Here is a 23,580-nt window from a genome sequence, read left to right on the forward strand (position 1 = left end):
TGAAGGAGAACCACATGGACATGGGGAAAACATACAAACACCACAAAGTAGAGAATCAAACCATGATTCACGTGTACTGGGGCAGCACTGTCATTAAAATAAAGCAGTATGTACTGAACTAACATTAACATGACCAAGCACTCAAGGTTTTAGAACTTAAGTCGTGAACAGAAACGTTTTCAGGAATTCCCAAGACTGCTGGTGCTTCCCACTCTCCCTCTCTCTCTAACTGGTGTCCTGTATCGTGTTTATTTAATATGATTTATACTGTCTGATCAGTTTAATGCTAATTTGAAGGAAATCTTTTATTCTTCCCATTGTTTGGCTTCTGAAAGGATTTCGAAGCAGCTTGACAGAACTTCAATGATAACAGGGATGGCGGCTGGCCAAGAGATGAAGTCAAAAGCTGCGATTCTCACAGTGAAATACCAACAAAGCACACAAACACGTACATTTGGAACATTACGATGTCCTCAGTCATCTTGGCATAAATCCACGTGACCACCCCAATCCAAGAATTATTGTCTGTTATTATCAGCGACACTAGCCTGGGGAAACCACATCGTTACTTACTCGACAGATTGCCCTGGCGAGACTATAAGGCTAAAGTTTGCGATTTCAAATCCAAACAAGTCCCCGCACCACACCAATCCTGGCATTCTTTGTCACTCTAATGCAGTTATGACCTAGAAATCAGAATGTGTCAGCTGCCAATGTCAGCCCCCTTAGGTCTATCTTAATGTGAAACAGCAGTCAGCAGAACAAAAGAGGAGACACTCTGGCTACCCACCCTAATATAATTCCTTCTGTCCATTTTTAAACCCACTGATTCTAATTTACATCCACACTCACACATGCAGGATCAGAGCTAAGTCACCTATCAAATTAACAAAGGTCACTTTGGGATATCAGAATAAATAAAGGAGGTGTGAGAGAACAGTACTAACCTGTGACCTAGCCTGGTACTTCTGCTCCGAGTGGCCTCTAATAAATTCCAAGGTATGTCCAGCACAAGGGTGTGGCACAGGGCCCTATGAGCCTCTTTGAGCTCTCTCCATTAAAATGAAGAGATCACAGCATACCACTTTTTATTTTATTTCCACTCTAACTTACTTCCATTATTCAGTTTTAATTAAAATACTGTCTGCTACTCCTTAGAAAATTAAAAGTGGTACGAAACCATTACAGATATATATTTAGGCTACAAGGTTTAAAAATCTTTAGCCATCAAATGTGATGTAATAGTTTGTATGCTGTAAGCTTGGATACAAAAAGAGCTGAATACATGAGCTGGATACATGAAGAGCTGAGTTTAAAGTAGGCCATCAAATTATGACACATCAATCAAATCCTCCATGTCACCTAAGTTAATAAGGCACCTAATGGATGGCACACATTCCTGCTTTCTTCCTATTTGCTGAGATGCACAACAACTTTGGTTACTTATCAGTTCTGGGCAGTGTGTGACCTATCATTCCGCAAGCCATAATGCTGCCAGCTTTGTCCAACCACTGGCTTGCTGTGTGTCGCTCAGATAGTCACTTCAAGAGCCAGTGCTCCACCCCGAGCATGGTGTAAAGGTGCTATACAAACTAAAGTGTATGTAGACGAAAGGGTTCAAATTAGTAACTAAAGAAGACCAGCCGTAAAGAAAAACAAGCTCTTTAAATCCACTCTCAAGACCAAAGAAATGCACATTAATTCAAGAGGCAATTCTAAACTCACCCTGTGTGAATGGATAACTGCATGCATGAGTGTGTCTTGCGATGAATGATCACCTCATCCAGGGTTCCAACCTTGTGTCTGATGCTGCCGGGATAGGTTCAGACCACTATGACCTTGAATTGGATTAGGAACACTGCAAAATGTGAAGACATGTGGCATTAAAGATGTCTTTCAATTCCCTTCACATCAACCATGTTTATAATATCAACACCCAAACTCACCAAACACCAGGCCATTCCACTCAATATCTCTTTACTTTTTCCCAATTGTTCAATTACAAAAGCGCTGTGATAAGTTGAGGCTGGGGGTGTTTTAATCATTTAATCATTTATTATTGATTTTAGTGGGTTTTTGCTGCACTTTCTCTGTGGCTTAACGTGAATGCATGCAACCACCTGTGCTGGGTTAATTGGGAGGGAAGTGATGTCATTAACAAGCGTCAGCTGGGGTTGGCAAAATATAAAAGGAAGAGTGAGTAAGTGCTTGAAGAAAGGAATGAGAGAGAACGAAAAAACGAAAGAGAGATTGCTCATCAGATCAGTTTGTTGAGAGTTATTTGTATGTCAAAAGGGCAGGACGGTCAGCATCGGCTCTGTTGAGGTACAGAAGGGAGTAGGACTGATGGCTGGCGCACAGGTTCCAGCAAGTGGCTGTATCTGAGTCTGCTGACTTTCAGTGAGCAGAGCAAAATGGAGCGAGGCCAAAGGAGCAATAAGCAGACAGGAGGATCAAGAAAGTATCGGCATCTGTATAGAGGACAAAAAGCCAAAGTGGCAGGTTGAGTCTGCAGGAAACTGACTGATATATTCAATATATTCAATTAATTATCATTACTATTCATGGTGGTTCCAAAATCCGTACTAACTCCTACTCTCTCTTCTGTTCTTTTTCCCGTTTTCTGTGGTGGCGATCTGCACCACCACCACCTAATCAAAGCACCATAATGTCCCTACATTGATGGATTAAAGGCCAGAAGTCCACATGACCATCATCATCAAGTCCTTCCATGAGAACCCTGAATACAATGAGGACTGATTGAGGTCATTTATGTTAGTTGGAATGCCTAGACCGGGGCTGGGTGGTCTCGTGGCCTGGAACCCCTGCAGATTTTATTTTTTCTCCAGCCATCTGGAGTTTTTTTTTGTTTTTTCTGTCCTCCCTGGCCATCGGACCTTACTTTCATTCTATGTTAATTAGTGTTCTCTTTTTAATTCTTACTTTGTCTTTTTTTTTCTCTTTCTTCATCATGTAAAGCACTTTGAGCTACATTATTTGTATGAAAATGTGCTATAGAAATATATGTTGTTGTTGTTGTTGTTGATTTTGCAGTTTAGATCTGCAGGTCATCAACCGAGTTGACGGATCAAAATGCAGCAGGATTATAATGTCCTGACAAGGGGAAAAAGGAATACCACAGGAAGGATTTCTATTGGATTTTATTTTGGATTTTTGGAGTACTCAAAAACGAAATGACTTAAAGATGATATATTTAATTCTGTTTATTGCAATGTGACATTTTTAATTCTTTGCTGTTTAATAATCGTCTGCTTAAAATGAAAATTATGTCTGTCTCCTTATTCGTCCTTGTCCATCTTGGTTCATGGGTAGCAGATGTCCTGAGAGAGGACAGTGCCCATTGGCTGCTGGCACAAGGTGTCACAAGCACTCAATGTCATTTGTAAGTGGTGGACAACAAGGAAAAAAACAGATCTATTAATCAAATGCTTTCCATTGTGTTTTTTTTTTATTTTATCATGTGTCATCAATTCAAAGACATAAAAAAATGGAATATTCCACTACTGACAAACAAAACTTAATAATAAATGCCTAGGATGGCAGATGGAATTTTAATTTTACTTATACAGTAATGGTGCATTCTGAGACAACAAGTGCTTGTCTCCCAGTGCAAATGTCAAAGGTCATGGCTGAGACACTACATTACTACATTTAATTCCTTATAATAAATCACACCATTCTGCTTATGTACAGTACAGTATGTCTACATTTGCAAATGTTATGCTAAACACGCTGTCTGATGTTTATTGAGATAGCAGGGCATCAGAAATATAATTTCTAAATTGTACCCCTTTATTTTCAACATTGACAGAAGGTGTGGGAGGAAACTGAAGTTCCCACGTAGACACAGAAATGATGTACAAACTCTGCATACAAAGTGATTAGTGAACCTTGATCCCTGGAGCTCTGAAACAACAGAGTTAACAATTACCTGCCATGTCTTTAGGATGTGGGAGGAGTTTGATGCACCCAGAGAAATCTCCGGTGAGCAAGAGGAAAGAATGCAAAGTCTACACAGAAAGTGCCTATGTTTAGAACTGAACCCAGGTCCCTGGAGTGGTGAGAGAACAGAGTTACCAGTTAGTTTAAATGAATGGCTTTGGAGTATGGGAGGAAGAAAACCCAGAAGAAAACCTACGTAAACACAAGGAAGTCATGCACACTCAATACAGCAAGTCACTGGGCTGGGAATTACACCTGTATCCCTGGAGCTGTGAGGTAGCAGTTGTAACAGCTGTGCCGCCATACCATTCACATATCTAATTGAGTACAGTTAACAGTGGCTCTAAAATGTTGAAAAGACTAAGAGTCAACATCCAACAGGCCTTAATGGCCAAAAGACAGAGAGCTATCTGTAATCTGATAATTGACCAAATGCACATATTCTCTGATTAGAGATACTCATTAGGCCTGACCGACATTGACACTCTCTCTCTCTCTCTCACAGGGAAATATGGACAGCAAGACAACCAACCGTGTCACCTATCTCTACTCAAGGTAAGGAACTCAAGTGCCATAATCCTGAACATTTAAGAGAACTGGACTCTGAGCTCAATGGAGATCACAGTATCAAGAGGCCAGTGAGCACATTTTATAAACAATGTCATCCATCTAATTTCTTTTTGTCATTCTTTCCTGTGTGTAGTTTTGCCCTGATCACTGTCCTAAGCCCAAGACTAATGGTCCACCTCCAGATGAAAGCTGATCTTTGATTTGTGTTTAAGACATTACTACAATCTATGTGCTGTGTATTTTCACAGAATACCTGAAAAACAGCCAAGCTCATAGCATCCATAATGCCAAAAAAGCCAAAGAGCTGAAATCATGCCATTGGGACCATAAAGTAAGGTAAAATGCTCACCTTACTCTGTAAAGAACAAATATAAGCTAGGGGCTAATATCTCAATGTGGACAGTGTTGTCAACAGACATTGACAAGCAAAACATGCCTTTAGCAAAATGATATGGCAGAGGGGGATGCCAATCAGATGAAGCTGAGAATTCAGTTTCCAAAACTACTACTCCTTTACCATCCCCGTGGAAATACAGCAGTTGCGAGAAGCGGCTGGATGAGCAGATGGACCGTGTCAAGCTGCATTCTGAAATCTACTTAGAGCAGATAGTGGAAAGAGGATCACCAGCTTCAGCGTCTGAAGCAGTTACAAAAGAAACAATGAAGCCATCAAGCTTCAAGACTCAGGTAAACATACGAGTATGTCCAAAGTATTCACGACCCAAAGACAAGCATATTAGTCTAATGAGTGATTTGAAACAGGTTTAGTATGAGTGAGTGTGGCAGTGGGTTAGTGTACCTAAGGGGCACTGGTGTGAAGGCCAAGGTTGGTTGTTTTCTTGCATCCAGTGCTGCCAGAATAGACTCAGGTTTCCTGTGACCCTGTGGGGGTTGGAAAACCAGATGAAATGATGGATGAGAAATGTTGCTAAAACTATAAAACACCAAATAGAAAAAGGCAGAAAAATTATCTCAGACACAGAAATATTATAATCAAGGTTTGAAATACAAGTGGTCCTTAGGGGAGGGAAAACATATTTTACAAATGTGTCAGTGTTAAAAATCACACATTAGAGGGTTTGCAAGTATTTAAGCAGCCAGCAGAAGGCACGTCACAGACTGGGCAAGGTGAGAGATTAGAGGGCTGAGTGGCAGCAACCTGTCCAGTAGAGACTTTCATAGGAAATGAAAAACAGGAATCACTGCCTGTGACGGTGGAGAGCCGAAACTGGGTAAAATTGCTGATGCCGTGATGCAGACAGTATCCACATTGCAGGAGAATACTGTTTTACCCTCCAAATGACCTGCTCCTGCCTTTGATGCTCTTGACTAACTAGAACTACAGTGCTGGTCTACGGCACGGTGGCACATTGGTTCAGTCATGCAATTACCTTAATCCGCATGATGAAATAGCCATTTTAGTGTTGCACACACAACATCTTAACTGCGTATGTGTCATGAAAAGAGGCAGTTGTGCATGATGCAGGTCACAAGTACAAGTACAAAAGGTGGCACAGCCTGTGTTAGTAGATTGTATATATGTGTTTTAATTAGTAAATATCATATATGTATATATATATATATATATATATATATATATATATATATATATATATATATGTGTGTGTGTGTATGATGTGATTTGTCTGCTTAATATTTGTATATCCTAAATGTTAGCATTCTCTATAGCTGATTTATTAGATATAACATTGTACCAGGGGACGATTCCATATTCATTCAACAATGGAGCACTCACAGGACCCCTGATTACCACGGTGTATTTTGCACATTAATTATATAGAAGTTGGCATGCAGTATATCAAATTTTAGTTTAGCAAAAAATGAAAGCCTTCTGAGACATATATACAGTGTGAGAGATGCCATGCAAGGACTGGCATTCCAGCTGGAGCTGTACTGGGATCGTTACCCAGCTTGGATGCCAGTACCCTGGAAGGACAAGAGAAGACAATTTGGTCAGGGCATTGTCTCCCCTAGCTTGCTGGGTGGCAGTCTCTCTGGGTTGAGGTACTTTTGTGGATGCCCATAGGACATGTTGGGAACTGTAGTTCTTCTGTAGTTTCAGCATCACCCGGAAGTACTCCTAAGCTATGGTCTCATGACACCGTAAGTACTCCCGAGTTTTAAATAAAAGGAGCTGCCTGCCTTAACACAGGGAGCTAGAGTTGGGAGGAGGAAGACAAAGCCTTCTGGAGGAGCGGTGCAGAGACGACAGTATTGTTGACATTTGAAGTAAAGTGTGTGGTGTGGGAAACATTTCATTGTGAAAGAGTTTCACACAATAAAAACCCTTTGTTCCTTGGACAACTTGTGTCGGGAGTTTGGGGAGGTACAGCACCCCCTAGGGACCACATATCGGGTTAACTGTGGGCTCTATGGAAGTGTGTATGTACACATGAGTGTGTAATGTGTTGGACTGTCCAGAGTTACTGCAGACTGTCATTTTCAACTATCATATAACAGAAAGAGCATGTGCTAAAAATGGATGGAACATGGACATCAGTAGGGCTAAATGAAGTGCTACACAAGACCTCATGGATAGAGAATGAGAGAGAGGGAGTATCACACTGGTAAAAGTAGAGGTACTCTCTATGCTAAAGTGTGTACCTATGGTGGGCACTGGGGGAAGGCAGACAGAAAGACAGAAACAAGAAGTGAGAAAGAGATTGTTGTATAGTACTTCATAGGTGGGTAACAATGTGACACACTATTTCACACTCAAATATACAGTATATACTAAATGGCTGCCTAGCTGGCAAGATGATGCAGGAGCAGAATTTGCATTATTCTGACACAATGTAGTAAACAGGCCTTTACAGTAGGAACCAAGTACCTCTGTGTGCATATGAGTTTACAAGTGGGTGTTAATTCTTTATTTAGAGAAATAAGAGGCCCAAGACTGTACATCCTAACGGCACTGGAATGAAAAACTGGGAATGGGGAACTGTCACTAGGCCTGATGAGTCCCTCTAAGCCAACAGCAGAAATTTAAGGGTTTCCACATAGAGGTGTCATGGAGGGCAGGCATACCTTTGTCATCTGAAGGCAGGAATGAAAAAACAACTTGTGCCATCAGTGAAAAATTTAGAAAGACCGAGTGCCCCAGAATTTTGTATAGGTTTTCTTGAGACAGAAAATAATTATGGAATGCATCCTCTGCGGTGCGCTGGTGCCCTGCCCAGGGTTTGTTTCCTGCCTTGCACCCTGTGTTGGCTGGGATTGGCTGCAGCAGACCCCTGTGACCCTGTAATTTGGATATAGCGGGTTGGACAATGGATGGATGGATGGGATGCATCCTGGAAATAAAGTTTGACAAAAACTTTACCTTGCCAGGCACCTACTGAATCTAAAGTTGAGAACTGATTTGGGACAAAGGCTCAACTGGCAAGGTGGCAGCATTGCCAGAGAAAGAATGTGAGGAAAGTAGTGTAGTGTATTTGGAAAGTGGGTAGGCCATTCCACCTGCGAATCAGGGGCACTGAAAGGATGAAAGTAGGGGTTTAATTTGTGTTTTTCCATTTATTTGATACAGTGTATCCTCCTTTTGAACATCCTTTCTTTAACACAGAAGAGACTAAAATTACTTTTTTTATAATTTAAATGATTATTGGATGTATTTGAAACACTATTTGTGTGTCGTTGTGTATTCCTGTTAAGAAATTGATATGCTTTGAGTTGTCTTTGATATTTTTTAACCACAAGGGTTACTTTGGACAAAAAAATGCCACTTTCGGTACTACATATTTTTGGCACTATGTGGGTAATGGAAGTCCCTGCAGGTTGCTGTATATCTGGGAGTTTACATGTGTGAAAGTACTGAAGTGGAACACTTCAACTTTTAGACTCACACATTTTTCCCTCGGCACTTTGCTTTATCATCCAAGAGAGGCAATTGCTTCATAAAATGAGTCACAGCTCTCCTTTTATACGGCTAAAGACATTTCCCATTGGCAATGCAACAAAAATTTGCTCAAGTTCGTCCTCTGCTAGTTCAGCGTGGCACCCCAGATACAGACTAGGGGCATGATAAACAGGAAGTTTAGTAGTAACATACTAGATGCTCCATTAAAACATACAGTAGTTAGCATTTGGTAGAGATTCTCATTGTCAAACTTGACACCCTTCATGGTCTGAGTGCAGCACTTCTTATTTTAAACATCTTAATCAAGGTGTGACATGTCCTTAGATGATAGATAATTCCACCTCACATAAAACACTGTGTGGTCCATGGCCGGCTTTGTATCCCGGCCAATACCCCCAGGCCGCCAGAGGGAGCCTTCACAGAGGCATGGAAGGTCTCCGAATTCCAGCGGAACCTCATGGACATTGTAGTTTTTATGGACAGCACTGCTGGATACCATGGGGGCCACCAGGAGCCGCTGTAGGGAGGCTTGGGGAGTGTTATTTGCCCTATAACCCGGAAGTTCGTCAAAGGAAGAGCGACGGGCTTCCAGGGTGAAGAAAAGAACTTTTTACCTGACCCAGAAGTGATACAGGATCACATGGACTGGGGATTGGGAACACTTCCGGGTCAGGGAATGTAAAAGGACTGTGGGAGCTCCCAGACGGCGAGCTGAGCTGGGTGGTAGGAGGGCAACACGTCTGGGAGTTGGAGGATTGGTTATTGTATTTGTTATTGGTTATTTATGAGTAGTGTGGAGTGGAGGCTGCTTAGTGCACATTATTATAATAAAAATAATTATTATTGCACTTTTACCTGGTGTTTGGCGTGGTACCTGAGGGTTCAAGGGAGCACTAGCGCCCCCTACTGCTACAACTGTTAACGTGGAAGGAATGGTGTGGGTCATATAAGGGTGGTGGAGATAAGGTGACAAACTATTACTTTGCCTCTTTTTGGCTTCCTGAATTCATCTATTCACTCATTTTTTAAAACCCAATTAACCATTTCAGAGCTGAGGGGAGCCAAAACCTATCCCAGCAGCACTGTGGTCAAGGCAAAAAGCAGGGCACACTCACTAATACTGGGCCAATTTCCACATGCAATCTAGCAAACTAAACTTTCGAGAGGAAACTAAACTACTTCAAGTAAAACTCTCAAAGGTACAGGAGAGAACATGAAAACTCCACAAAGACATTGACCAGACCAAGGTCTAGAGCTGTGAAGCAGGAACACTAACATCTGACCCGCCATGGCGTTTTGCTCTAAGAATATTGTATGCTAAACATCCCTAGTATTACGTAAATTCCACCTCAATGATTCTAATTGCAGTCAGTGTCCCTGACTGCCTGACTTTTTCCATAGGCATCCCTGAGAGAGTGATAGGAGCCATAGAATCTCTCAATAAGCCATGCCATTTTTTCACAGTAAGCAAGTTCTCTGACATGACTTGGTTCTAATCTAGCCAGACTGCTCCAATTAGATCTCACTATTATCCATTTACCTATCTATCTATGTTTTAATCTGCATTTCCAGTTCATTGTTGTAGAGAACCAATGCCTATCTCAGAAGCACTGGACACACATTGTAAACCAAACCTGAAAAGGATGTTACTCCATTGTATGGCAACTCACTATTGTGTCTCTTCAAATTTTTATTTGATTTACTTATTTTGTTTGTTAAGTTCCCTAACATTAAAAACATATTCTCTGCTACCCTGATTCAAAGTGTAGCTCATAATACTTCTTCAGAGTCAAAGCTTAGATAGGTTTCAAGGGTCTTTGTATCATAGAGGGTATGATTATAAAGTATATTTATATAGGACACAATAATTAATAGACATAAATGGAAAAAACACATACAATAGGAAAGAAAGGCAAAACTCCATATGAGTAGATGTTTCTCTACTCCTCTTATCTGTATACAAAAAGGCAATTTGCAAAGAACTGTTGGAAAAAAGATACCTTTCAGGGCTGAAAACACTAACTAACTAAGTAGAAATTCCCTTAAAACATTAATCATCCATTTTTCATAGCCAACATTCTGTCCATTCATCCATTTTCAAACCCTCTTAATCCCCTAGAAGGGTGTGAGGGGTTGAAGTCTGTTCTCATAGCATTGGGTGCAAGGTAAGGACCAGATGTGGACAGGCATTCACCCACTCCAGTACACACTAACAAAGGAGCAATTTAAAGAATTCAAACTACCTATCAGGCACATCAGTTAGCCAGCATAACTGGAGAAAAACACAGACATGAAGAACATGCAACAAACATACAAAATGCAAACCAACTGTGATCAGGCCAGGACTTTTTGTGCCACAGTGGTAACTGCTGCAGCTTTAATAAGGCATAAACAGCATTGTATTACAAGGAACAATGTGGATCCTTTTATTAGGATATAAAAGCACAGATGCAGTCTTAATGGTGTTGTTAAAAAAGTGATAATGTATGCATCCTGTAGCTTAGTAACATTGAGCAAAGCAGCCCATTGGGGACCTTCTGGCTCAGCTAGACAGTCACAGATTCACTCAGTAAATATGACCAGTGGGTGACATATTGTTACTGGCCTATCTTATTGTGATTAGTAATAGATTGTGACATTATCATGGCCAAAAACTTGACTGAGATACCTTCTGCCTGGATTTGTTGGTAAGACTACATGATATTAAGTCACTCAGTAATGGCTTGGTCTGCCACATGCTACAAATACCATGCTACAAGACCTCAGTATCTGCGTCTCGGGAACTGCAGGTCTGACATTGAGGGGACTTGTACTTTCTGCAGTCCTGTTCAGCCTATATACATCGAAATTCCAATACAACTCAGAGTCCTGCCACATACAAAAGTTTGCTGACGACACTGCTATCGTAGGCTGCATCAGGAGTGGGCAGGAGGATGAGTATAGGAACCTAATCAAGGACTTTGTTAAATGGTGCGACTAAAACCACCTACACCTGAACACCAGCAAAATCAAGGAGCTGGTGGTGGATTTTAGGAGACCCAGGCCCCTCATGGACCCCATGATCATCAGAGGTGACTGTGTGCAGAGAGTGCAGACATATAAATAAATACCTGGGAGTGCAGCTGGATGATAAATTGGACTGGACTGCCAATACTGATGCTCTGTGCAAGAGAGAACAGAGCCGACTATACTTCCTTAGAAGGTTGGCGTCCTTCAACATCTGGAATAAGATGTTGCAGATGTTCTATCAGACGGTTGTGGCAAGCGCCCTCTTCTACACGGTGTTGTGCTGGGGAGGCAGCATAAAGAAGAAGGATGCCTCACACCTGGACAAACTGGTGAGGAAGGCAGGCTCTATCGTAGGCTGGACAGTTTGACATCCGTGGTATAGCAACAGGCGCTAAGCAGGCTCCTGTCAATCATGGAGAATCCACTGCATCCACTGAACAGGATCATCTCCGGACAGAGGAGTAGCTTCAGTGACAGACTTTTGTCACCGTCCTGCTCCACTGACAGACTGAGGAGATCGTTCCTCCCCCACACAATGCGACTCTTCAATTCCACCCGGAGGGGTAAACGTTAACATTATACAAAGTTATTGTCTGTTTTACCTGCATTTTTATTACTCTTTAATTTAATATTGTTTTTATCAGTATGTTGCTGCTGGAGTATGTGAATTTCCCCATGGGATTAATAATTTATCTATCTATCTATCTATCTATCTATCTATCTATCTATCTATCTATCTATCTATCTATCTATCTATCTATCTATCTATCTAAATACAACAGTATACATGCATTTGCATGGAATCTACTAGTGCCTGGTATTCCAGAGGAGGGACGGGGCACCACAACTCCAAGAGATATTCAGTCATCTCACACCTCATTGAATGAAGCGGAAATCACCTATTCCAGGTGTCATTCTAAGATCTTCCATACACTATTAGCTGTTTTTAGAAACTTATAACATCTTTACTGTCCTGTCCATCAAGCCTCAGGGTAATTACATATTTTGTCAGCTTTTTGAAATTCACTTCTACTACCTTGCAAAGAAATGCTATAATTAATTCAATGGTGGTTGCTCAGAATCGTGAGACTTGCTTGCCATTGGTTATCCTTCTAAAAGGATGAGCGTTTTACTTTAACATGGCCTTTTCATAACTTCACTTTAACTTAATCCTGATACTCTGTATGTTCAATTCATCATAATAACTATTCATGGTGGCTCTAAAATCCGTACTGACCACTACTCTCTCTTCTGTTTCTTTTTCCGGTTTCTTTGTGGTGGCTCATGATGCTCCAACAATGATGGATGGATTAGAAGGCAGAAGTCTACGTGACCATCATCATCAAGTCCTTCCATGAGAACCCTAAATCCAAAGAGGACTGTTTCATTTATGTTAGGTAGAATGCCCAGAGGGGACTGGGCGGTCTCATGGTCTGGAATCCGTACAGATTTTATTTTTTTCTCCAGCCGTCTGGTGTTTTTTTTTTGTTTTTTCTGTCCACGCTGGCCATCGGACCTTACTCTTATTCTATGTTAATTAATGTTGACGTATTTTATTTTCTTACTGTGTATTTTATTCTTCTATTCTTTAATAAGTAAAGCACTTTGAACTACATTTTTTTGTATAATATTATTATATTTGTGCTATATAAATAAATGTTGTTGTTGTAGCACTTCCAAGTCATACCAAGGGAATGCATTTCAGAAATAAACATAAACCCCCAGACCTATTCAATGGCGTAACCAGACAATTGACATTTTTTTAGAACACCATATACTATGTTTCATCTGATCTGCCCAGCTATCCATGGCCTGTACTCATTGCATGACTACACTAACAAACTTGCATTGGCAGGTGTAAGAAAAAGCACGTGCTCCACAGCTCGACTACAGAATCATACTCCGTAAATTTGTCAACAGACAATTTTGAAGAAACTGCCTGTTTATACCCTAGATTAAAATTTGCAGCTATTTAATTCTACGTAATCGCGCACCTCAAGCCTACGCATGGATATCACAGTCCGGGAGTACACACAGATGTTCTCTACTGCTGATGTGTTTCCCTCCAAGTTTCACGCTGCCATCACCTTAGACACTGCTTCTGATAAAGCTGTCATCATCAATGCGTTTTCTGCCAAATGTGCTCCAACATTCATCACTCTTTTGTAATCACCAAGGACTAATTTTAGGGCCAAAAAGGCTAGCTCAGCCACATAGAAGTAGCAAACTATCCAATTGATTTTGGTTTTATATAGCAGTCTTAGCTGAAGAAATGTTCAGAGTGCTTACATGGATTTACAAATATAAAACATTAACAGTAATGAACACAACAATGCATGACATTAAAAATACTCAATCAGCACATGTCCCTCAGTTTGGTAACATTTTCCAACTTTCTGGTCATATGTATCTGTGTGCACATGACATTTTCTATTTACAAAGACTACACAATTGAGACTAAAGATACCCATTAATTACAATAAAGACAGGAAATCACCACTGTTATGCTGCACTATAAACTTTAATATCAAATTCTACTATTTCCCTAAAGGCTTACATATAGTTTTACTGTGCTCATAAGAATTACTTATGAATGCTTTGAAATCACTTACTTTTTTTTTTATTGTCTGATGACTCCTGACTCCCCAGTATAAGGAAACCCCCACATATGCGATACCATTTGATTTGTCTTAATGTCTAGCTAAGCAAGATTTTGAGCTTTTTTTTCAGCTGTTTTTGCCTTTCTAGAGCCACAAAACCCTCATATTTAAGCAATTCCGGATAATATTTTGTGCAGGAAATTATACCCTTATGAGCGGTATGGTGGCACAGTGGTAGCGCTGCTGCCTCGCAGTAAGGAGACCTGGGTTCACCTCCCAGTGTGGAGTCTGCCTGGGTTTCCTCTGGGTGCTCCAGTTTCCTCCCAAAGACAACAAATATGTTCTTCAGTGCAAATATATAGCATTGACCCCCTTAAAATGGAACTAAAATACAGTCTGTACATTATAATGATCACTTTTGAGGCGAAATTGGTTTGTCACATTGGCTCCGCTTGGGCAAGTTGTCATTTAGCTGGTTTGGTTGCATTTGCCTACTTGACTGAGGGCCTCGTCATTTCCCAGTTTCTCTGAAACGTTGCATATGGATGGGTAAGAGTTGCCATAAATATACACACATTCTCTGGTCAAGGTTTCTTTTATGAATCCTGATGGAAAGCTGCATACGCACAAAAAGAGGTTCACAAGTCTTATAAATCTGACCCCTGGAGAATCTGTGTCAAAGCCCAGACGTTAATCCAACTGAGAATGTGTGGCTGCTTCTCTCATGATCTCCATGCACACTGACAAAGCAGAATAGGCAGAAAAATTATAGTTTCCATATGTGTAAAGGGCAGCATGGTGACACAGTGGTAGCACTGCCGCCTCGCAGTAAGGAGACCTGAGTTCGCTTCCGTGTCCTCCCTGCGTGGAGTTTGCATGTCCTCCCCATGTCTGCGTGGGTTTCCTCCCACAGTCCAAAGACATGCAGGTTAGGTGCATTGGCGATCCTAAATTGTCCCTAGTGTGTGTGTGCCCTGCAGTGGGCTGGCACCCTGCCCAGGGTTTGTTCCTGCCCTGAGCCCTGTGCTGGCTGGGATTGGCTCCAGCAGATCTCCGTCACCCTGTAGTTAGGATATAGCGGGTTGGATAATGACTGATTGACTGACTGAATTATACCCTTATATAATTATCTTCATCAAAAATGATCAAAAGGACCTCAAGTTGTTTATGCCACATCAACGGACGCCAAGGGTTTGGCCCCTAATGGGATATAAGGGGTCCAAGTTACTCCTTTTCTGTAAACTGTGAAAAAATGTGGATCGGAAATATAGGCATATGGAGTGTCAAGTGATTTTGAGGTTGTTGACCACAAATATGACATGATTCTTTACTGGTGGTTCTAACGCTATAACAGACACCCTCAGAAGGTTACAAATGACAGATTTCAAACATAAGCATGTGGGGTATCAAATTAGACTATTTCAGGGTCAATTATTACAGATATTATTTTTGATTTTTTTCAGTTACATTTGAGAATATTTAGACTTTAAACATTGAAACTGAAATGCACCTTTTAATATTTCAAATATCTGATTCAACTATTCTTGATTATTATGTACTTCTGTTTATTATGTAGTTCTGTCACATGAAGTAAATCAGTATATTTCATATGAACACACTGAATTAAAGGCAGATTATTGTTGTACTGTATTTTTTTCGGGTGGCATGGTGGCGCAGCGGGTAGCGCTGCTGCCTCGCACTTAGGAGACCTGCGTTCACTTCCCGGGTCCTCCCTGCATGGAGTTTGCATGTTCTCCCCGTGTCTGCATGGGATTCCTCCCACAGTCCAAAGACACGCAGGTTAGGTGCATTGGTGATTCTAAATTGCCCCTAGTGTGTGCTGGGTGTGTGTGTGTGTGGGCTGGCGCCCTGCCCGGGGTTTGTTTCCTGCCTTGCACCCTGTGTTGGCTGGGATTGGCTCCAGCAGACACCCGTGACCCTGTAGTTAGGATAAAGTGGGTTGGATAATGGATGGATGTATTTTTTTCATTCTCTGCAACTTGCTCTAAAATTCTAAATGGAAGGTCTGATACTGTTATGAAGATAAAATACGAAAGCTTTAGCATAGCAAAGAAATGAAAGTCATGCAGTTCATAAATAGTTCTTGCCTTGCACCCAATGCTTAGGCCACCTCGATCTTAAGATTCAATCAAAAATTAATGGGTTAATAACTGTAGGAATATACAGAAAAACAAGCTAAAGCTAAAAATTTAGGGTTAGGGCTAGAGCAGAATGATGATGAGAAATGAGAAAAGAGACAAGATATATATGAAAATAATACGAATGCAGGCACAGCCAAGGGGGCAGATTTCAAGTTTTGGTTTTTGAAATATATTTCATGACAGTTTCAATTGATTTATCATAAATGAAAGTATGATTCATGCACTTTCTCATATCACAAAATTAATTCTTGGTTATGCCCCTTGAAAAAACTTATCACAATTAATTGCATATGGCGTGGTAATATAAAGTCAAACTCCCCATCTTCCCATACTACAGTTAAGGAAGCCCAAGAGACAAGCAGAAGTTGTTCTTTTAAGTGTTTTCCTACTGTTCTTCCTTTGTACAAAGTGCCTTTGGATAACAGGCTCAGAAAAATGCATTTTGAAGTAAGTTGCTTTAAAAACACAATGAAAGCCACAACACAGTAAAGTAAAGGTTGACTGGAAAACAAAAGTTTTACACCTGGGTAAATGGGGACAGATAAATTATAAGAGACAAATAATTCTTCATGCAAGCTGGCACAATGACACTAAATGAGGTATGTTTCACCTTGCAGCATAAAGGATCTGGAGATTTTCTGTAATGCATCTAATCCATGAACTCCAGTTTTCTCGCACATTCCACATACATCCTCTGATAACCAGATGGAAGCCTACGATGGTAGCCACGGTACTTTGGTTCCCTGTCTTTGTCCATCTTTGTGAGTTAAATTCGATATACTCATATAACATATACATGGGAAGAGCTTCTGAGTATCATTCACAGTGCCCGTGCCCTGCTGTGACTCCAGATATTATAACTACATGCGTGGGTCTTACAGTTTTGTTGATCACACGTGCTCATGCAGCTAAACAAGGCAGCCCGACAGCAGAGGACTAGAGGCAAAAGAGCTGGCATCCTGGTTTAATTCAGGAAATAAGGACTATGGCAAGCACTGCCTGGAATATGTCTGGCAAACCAACTCGACAAACTGCAGCCGTTAATACGTACTGAAATGGGCTTTTCTTTGTTATCTGCTCCGTGCTTTACTGAAACATAACTGAATGACTCTGCACTGGACTTACCTGACTTCGCTCTGTACCGAGCTGACTGCGTTACCAAACTCTGAGGAGTGTGTTTCTACATTAATCAAGGATGGTGTAACAATGTAACGGTTCTTTTTAAATCATACTCTCCTGCCATAGAATTGTTTATTATATAAACTGTAAGCTGTTTTATTTACACACACGAGTTTTCCTCGGTAATTCCAGCCAGTGTTCACATTTACTATTGCTCACGAAGTGCAACGGCAACTCGCTGATGTAATCACTGGGACTGAAAAAGACAAACTGGACTCATAAATCATCATTTTGGATAATTTCATCTCAGTTTTAACCAGATCCTTCCTAAATATCAACAGCAAATAAAATACCCTACCAGAGATGGAAATATTCTAGATCACTGGTATGCAGCTATTAATAATGCTTATCATGTCTTCTCCCATGCCCCACTTGGTAATTCTAGCCATTCTATCATTCACCTTATTCCTGCTTACAAATAAAAGCTGAAAACTGTAAAGTCATTAAAAAGAACAGTTCGAAAGTGGACCAGCAAGGCAACAGAGAAGCTTCAGGACTGCTTTGCCTGGAGTGCCTTCTAAACTGCCTCCTCCATCATACTTGAATACACTGATTCTCTAACTTCATATATTATTTTTTGTGAAGATATTTGCATTCCAACAAAAAACAATTGTGAAGTTTAGCAATGATAAGCCTTGGTTCACTCCAGAGCTCAGATGACTACGCCAGGACAAGGAGCATGCTTTCAGATCTGGCAATCATGAGGAATACAGGATAAGCAAAGTATATCTTGGAGAAAGGGATCAAAGGTGTGAAAAGAAAGTGCTCAGATAAGCTGCAAGAACAACTGTCTGCAAATGACAGCGCATCAGTCTTAGACAGGTCACTAACTACAAGAAACAAACATCAAACAGTTCTGCTGATCCCAGTCTGACTAATCAGTTAAATCAGTTTACGGTCACTTTGAAAGACAATGGAACATAAATCTACCTGATGGTCTCATTGTTACTACTCTGCAATCCTCTTCTTCTCTGCTTCCCCATCCTGTCATTAATGCAAAAGATGTCTGCAGCTTATTCAAAAAGCAAAATATTTAAAAAGCTACAGGCCCAGACTTTATGTCCCGCTTCCGCACTCATACACTGTGCAGACCAGTTGTCAACAGTATTTGAAGACATTTTCAACCAATCTCTAGATCTGTGCATAGTTCCTGCCTGCTTCAAGACCTCCACCATCATTCCAGTTGCAAAAAAATCAAAGGTCACAGGCCTAAATTACTGCAGACCAGTAGCTTTAACCTCTGTAGTAATGGAGACCTTTGAACGCCTTATTCTGAATGACCTCAAGAATGCTACAAAAGACCCATTTCAGTTTGCATACAGAGCCAACTGGTCTGTGGAAGATGCAGTGAATTTAGGTCTGTGCTTTCTTCACCATCACCTCGATAAGCCAGGAGCATATGGTGAGGACTTTAGCTCTACATTCAATACAATCATCCCAGAGTTCCTAGATAAGAAACTCAGTCAGTTCACCCTGTCCAGTTCAATCCATCATTGGATCGCAGACTTTCTTACAGATAGGAAAAAGTATGTGCGGTTGGCCATATACATGTCTGACCCATTAAACGTTAGTACTGGTACACCACAGGGATGTGTCCTTTCCCCACTTCTCTTTTCACTAAATACAAATGACTGTACCTCTGATGACACGTCTGTCAATCTTCTTAAATTTGCATACAGTAACAATACTAGGTCTCATTACAAACAACAATGAGTCAATATACAGACAAGAAGCAGAAAATTTGACATTGTGGTGCAGCCATAATAATTTGGACCTTAACATTGAAAAGACTCAGGAGATGATCATAAATTTCAGGAAGCAGTCACCTGCTCACCTATCATTTTTTATAAAAGACTCAGAAGTTGGGATGACAAAATGATTTCAGTTTCTGGGCACTGTGCCGTCACAAAACCTTAAGTGGGACAATAAAATTATTAAGAATGCCCATCAGAGAATGTTCTTTTTGGGTCAGCTGAGGAAATTCAACCTCCCTCAAATAATATTGGTCCAATTCTACACAGCCATCATCGAGTCCGTTCTGCACTCATCTATAACTGTTTGGTTTGGTGCTGCCTTTGTTCAGGCAAAGGCCAATTTGCAGTGCATCATCAGAGCCTGTGAAAGGATCATGGGCTGTAATTTACTGTGCATTGAAGTCCTACATGAGTTCAGGGTAAGGAAGAGGGCAGCAAGGATCATTGCTGATCCGACTCACCCAGGGCATCACCTGTTCCAAAGACTTCTCTCCGGCAAACGTCTTTGTGCAGTGAAAGCTAAAACAACATACCACCTAAACATTATTTTTTTCCTCATGCAGTTATTCTTACTAAACAGGCCTGAGCTTCTACTCAGTATCTATGTATACCTGCACTAGTCTGCCTGGACATTTTAATCCTACTATCTCTTTACCTTTATGTATTGTCCTTGTATGCTGAATCATATTTGGCCATTTTATATTTTATCTTCTTATACTTATCTTTTGTATTTTGTGTTGTACTTGCATGTTGCACCAGTAGTATTAAGACAAATTCCTAGTACACATTACCTGGCCAATAAAGTGAATTCTCATTCTGATTCTTCTGAAGTTAAATGAAAGGCACTGTAAAGGGGAGGCCAGCAATTATATTCCTAGGCCCAATCCAGGGTTCAATAGTGTCTGTATGAACTTCAGTTTTCATGTAATGCACTCTCTAAATTGGAAGGGTGATCATGAAGCTCTATTGAGTAACAAACCCCATGATGACCAGATACCTAACTCAGAGCTGGGGACCTTGTCATTAGGACATCAATGCTGAGATAGACTCTTTGACATTGCACTTTCATCAGTAAAGTGTGAGTATGGAAAATGGCTTTATATGGTTTGCATACATCAAAGCAAATAATATGCATATAGCACGATAAACAAAATATTAGTCAATAATTATCCCTCTGTGGATAAAAACACAAGATGTTTCTAGAAACAAGCATCGTCTAGATGGGCTCTGCCTCTGTGCGTGTCTCACATAAATGTTATTAATCAGCTTCTTGTGACTCCCTGATGCGGCGACGCGAATCTACTCTTCGCTCACCCTGAGATGTCGGAATTTGACAGACAGCGGTATTTTCTGCAATACGAACTGAGACACTGACGAGGAGTGAAGAAGGGAGCCACTGCGCTGTTGCAGGCTCCGGATGTGCTGGGCTCTCCGAAAGCAAATGAATCGGAGTTGTATAGCTCTTATTTAGATCCACCATTTCTGCCTTGCTTTCGTGGCCGTGCTAATCATTGATAATCCCCTGGAAAGCTTTGTGCTAAAAATTAAATAATCGCTCCGGAATGTATTACCGTACAACAGCGATTTACGGTTAAGCATAAAGAAAAGTGTAATACAATTGTTTCCAACATTAATATGCAAAGATCACGCAAAACACTCCGCAACATCTGACACATTTTCATTCCTCGGTGACAATGGATGCAATACGAAGCGCCTCGTTCGCAACTCTACGCACGTATACTGTTTACTGTACACTAATCGCACAGTTAATCCTCCACCACTGTGCACCCTTCGAGCGGATCGGCGATCCTTGGAAACACATTAAGAAGTGCTTGCAATAAAATGCTTCCAATAGAAATGTTCCTTGTACCCCACCCCCCAAAAAAGAGTGAAAAACAAGACGTGCGTTTGTAATCAAATCATCACTTCAGAAGCAAATCCCAGTATGGATATGAAACAATATCTGCACCTGTCACGCTTTCGTCTCAGACATTTTATGTTTATTAATGCAATAAATGAAACTTGTCCGTGTTTCCCGGTGGCCTTACCCGACGCGGGATGCAGTAATCCGGCAGCAGGAACGTTGCAATGACAGAAGGTGACCCTGCGTTTCCAAGTGGCCCCGCGTCTGCGAGATCAGCGAGACGGGGATCTGGAGGTGTGGCTTCGTGTGGCAATACATGGGAGGCGTGGCAATTCTGCGGCACTGTGTTTATATTAATGAGGTCGAGAGGAACGCAAAAAAACAGTCCTGGAGGATGCCAAATCTTAATTATTGTATTACTAATAAATTGTGCAAAAATAAATCAAAACAATTATTGATTTATCTAGGTTTTTAACCATTACACTGCTCACTTGTAAAACTGCTACTGAACATTGCCGACAACATACTCAGCTTTCACTGGAATATTCAAAGGACTTCAACCCGCTGGAATAAGCGCATTAATAATTTGATTTTCTGATATTTAATATTAATTAAATCAATAATAGGTCCGGCATGTTATCGAAACAGGTGCCAGTATTTTAATCTAAAAGCGCTTAATAATTTAGATCCAGTGAATGTTCAACTTTTTGCGGAAGAAAAGATTCAGCCTTTTGAATACATTGTATATATTAACTAATTTATAAAATCATCAACTATGAAGCGGGAGCCGAAGCCAAAGTCTGTATCATGTTAAGTGGCCAAATAAATGGAATATAGACAGGAAACCGGAGGTGTTCAAAATAAATCAAAACGAATACGGTTTGGAAATTCAGATTTCACAGTGAAGCACCACAGCCGGGATTGGATGCGCGATCCGAAAACAGGGTATGGTTTTGTCCGCTACATAACTGTACCACAGTTGCTGTTATTTATCCATACATTGACATAATTCGTTATTCCAGTTGCAGTGCTACCAGGAGGAGGAGCCTACCGGATGCCAATGAGGGAAAGCGATCTATCAGAGAGCATACTTACGCACAAGTTATTGATGCGTATCGAATTTTAATAGGCACGGCTTTTGGAAGTGAGGGAATGCCGGAAGCAAACGATACCCGCCCAATAAAAAAGTGAATCAAATTTGCTGCGCCGTGAATCAGGAATTTATCCAAGCAGCACTGGGCGAAAAACAGTAAGTAGCCTTAGACGCTGGTTCCGAATGTAATTCTCACTTAGGTGTGCTAAACAACATGCAACACGTTGCCACTCTCCAGCGGATCAGTGTGCCTGTTCATCTTACCTACTTGTATGCTCCGACTGGCACAGGATCAATTTGTAATCGCAATAAAAAAAGAATCCTACAAATGTGAGATAACAGCACTAAGCACTGCGACACTGTGCATCTCGTCATCATTATCGTTCATTTATTTTCGAATTGCTTAATGCTGACCAAAACAATAAGAATAATTAGCCACAGTAGTAATAGTATACTGTATGTTTTGTTTCTATAAATTCATTTCTTTATCAAGAAGAGGATGGAAGTAAAAGTTGTGTATTCAAGCAATGCCAAGAAGTGGAATTTTAAGTGTTTTTAAGTGAGATTTGATTACAACGTCCCAAACCCATATCCTGAAATCCTTTTACCACTTCAGATGCAGCAAGATGGCCATAGATAGAGGGGTCGTTTTTATTGGTACAGTTTGCTTCTCCCACTCAGCCGAATGATAATACACAATAGCATCACATAGTTTTGACTGCCAAAAGTAAAGCGGTGTTCGTGCAGTAGCAGTGTAGCTGTTGGGTCATTATAGCTGACGTGTTTGTTGTATTCTGCTCGATTTAGATCACCATACTGGACAATCTATTTCCATATTCGGTTGAATCGCAATACAATTATTTTCAGGATGCAAATTACAGCCAATGAAGGCACGAAAGTTTCCAATGTTACGTGTTCATGATTTTACACCCCGATTTGTCCAATTGTACATGTAAAGTATCTCCGGGCATTTCGTTATTTAAAATTGGTTACTTTTGCCATTTTAGTACTTTCGTGGTTAAAAGGCGAAACGCTTGTATGTCTTTGTAGAAAAGAGCAAATGAAAACATATTACAATAAACGTGTCGCACTGCCGCGCGTTGGTTGACTACGTGCGCGCGTTGGTGTACGTGCGCGCCTCCGCCCCGCCACTGAAGGTATCTGTAGTAATGTGCCTTTTGATGGCTCTCAAGAAAGAAAGGCTAATGAACAAGGGCATCAAATCCATTTTGTGCGGTGTCCAGGATCCCCCGCTCAGCTTTTAATCGCTGTCTTTAATCAAGCTGCTGTTAAGAGATCCCTGAAGGGCTGTGTACATAATTAAGTGACCAGAGAATTTTATGTGAGTCAATAGATGAATGGAAATAGTCGCCTTGGGCAAGGCAGGAACAAATACACTCGAGCATTTTGAGGAGCACGTGGTTTGATTCTGTAGGTTTTCTTTGTTCAGTTAAAAACTCTCTGTCGATGGTTAGCATTATTGGTGTCTAAACGCTAAAAATTAAT

At 40.8% G+C, this 23,580-nt stretch overlaps 1 protein-coding gene across 2 annotated transcripts in view; it reads right to left on the bottom strand.

Moving 5' to 3' along the window:
* The window catches only part of pacsin1b (protein kinase C and casein kinase substrate in neurons 1b), a 205,747-nt gene extending 184,483 nt beyond the window's left edge, over nucleotides 1-21,264 (bottom strand). The window contains exon 1 of one of the 2 annotated variants that reach the window (XM_039748686.1): nucleotides 21,166-21,264. The gene's annotated coding sequence lies outside the window, so the exon portion shown is untranslated. Of the gene's footprint in view, nucleotides 1-1,725; nucleotides 1,803-21,165 lie in introns of those variants that run through there. The other variant, XM_039748687.1, reaches the window with a different exon arrangement.
* Between the last annotated feature and the right edge of the window lie 2,316 nt (nucleotides 21,265-23,580).

Source organism: Polypterus senegalus, chromosome 3 (assembly GCF_016835505.1).
Source record: "Polypterus senegalus isolate Bchr_013 chromosome 3, ASM1683550v1, whole genome shotgun sequence".
NCBI lineage: Eukaryota > Metazoa > Chordata > Cladistia > Polypteriformes > Polypteridae > Polypterus > Polypterus senegalus.